This window comes from Gadus macrocephalus, chromosome 17 (assembly GCF_031168955.1).
Source record: "Gadus macrocephalus chromosome 17, ASM3116895v1".
Classification (NCBI taxonomy): Eukaryota; Metazoa; Chordata; class Actinopteri; order Gadiformes; family Gadidae; genus Gadus; species Gadus macrocephalus.
The window spans coordinates 9764777-9766162 of NC_082398.1; positions in this window are offsets into that span (position 1 = coordinate 9764777).

The following is a 1386-nucleotide window of genomic DNA, read 5'->3' on the forward strand; positions in this document are numbered from 1 at the left end:
CCCTGCCGTGTCTTTTCTCTAGCTCATCGGGATTCAGGGAGTTTTTTTGTGACCTTGTGGGCCACCAAGGGTGAGGGGGGAGGAGGATGACGCGCCCCTTCAAAGTGCTTTGAGACTCAACAACGGCGTTGTTCGAATAAAGCTTCTCTCGATGACGTTCCGGTGGTCCCACCGACCTGCGTTGAGAAGGAATCTGTCGGCTATGCTTGAAGCGCAAGGGCAGACTTTTATCTTTGTAGCAAAGTATTTTTTCACCAAACATACGATGGTGAAATATACTATTCATGTGCTCTCAAAACGAAACACTTGTTGACAAATTAACTAAATGTCTTATAACGATATGTATAACAGGCGTTATTATTCATGGGGAAAGCTGAATAGACATTTGGTGCTTCACTGTGATACAAAATGCCACAATGGCGATAACATTTCAACCGCCCCTTCGGATTTAAGAGCTGGTGACTTGGCTGAGAGAGCTAGCCTGCCATTGAAGGGTAGGTCGCGGCTGAGCTCACCGTGGCTAATTTTATCCTGGCCGTTGGCGAATTCTCATCAAGATCCCTAGGGGCAGTTCTTTGGTGGTGATTTCCACACCTCATTTTCAGCGAATAAAAACACTTTCACAGAGTTATAGCACAGAATTCCGTAAGCAGCTGTCGCTGGGGCTTGCTAGTTTATGCTTAAAGATAAAAAAAAAAAAAAAAAGGGGAGAATCAATGAATTGCGGCCGAACTGGTTAGATGCATGAGCCGTAACCGGGCTCCCTGCTGCTGACCAGATCAGCCAGGTTAACAGGTTAACAGTGATAAGCAGGCCGTTTCCACTTCATACAAGGCTATGCCTCGGCAGCTGTAGGCCTACAGAGCATTGAGCCATCTGTGGTTAGGAGCTCATGAACAAGCACCAAGCCAAAAAAGCCAAAGTGCATAATGGATTTATGAGGATGATAGCTCAGAAAAAATGTGTTTCCTCATTCTCAATGACCGAATTCTCACTATAGGAATTAAAATGTATCTGACTTGGCAGTGATTCTGATACAGAACACCTGAGTTGTTGTCATATGGGTATTCACCTAATAGATGATACTTGTGGTTAAACGTTATAACAATACCTACCTACGAAGCATTGTATTTCTCAAATTGACATAGGCTACCTTCACGATGTCAAAGTGAAGGTATGTCAATTTGACAACAAAAAAAAGAAATGAAAACCAAAATTAAAAGAATTTGACATTTGGAAGACCTTTCTAATCTTTAGTTGGGGATTTTGTTTACAATTATTCATAGAAAATGCTACTTGTCGGTCCTGCGTTTCGCTAAAATCTGAGGCTGCTCAATGCCAATCTATATCTTTATTAATGTCACTGAGAAGTCGCTGAGTAAAATA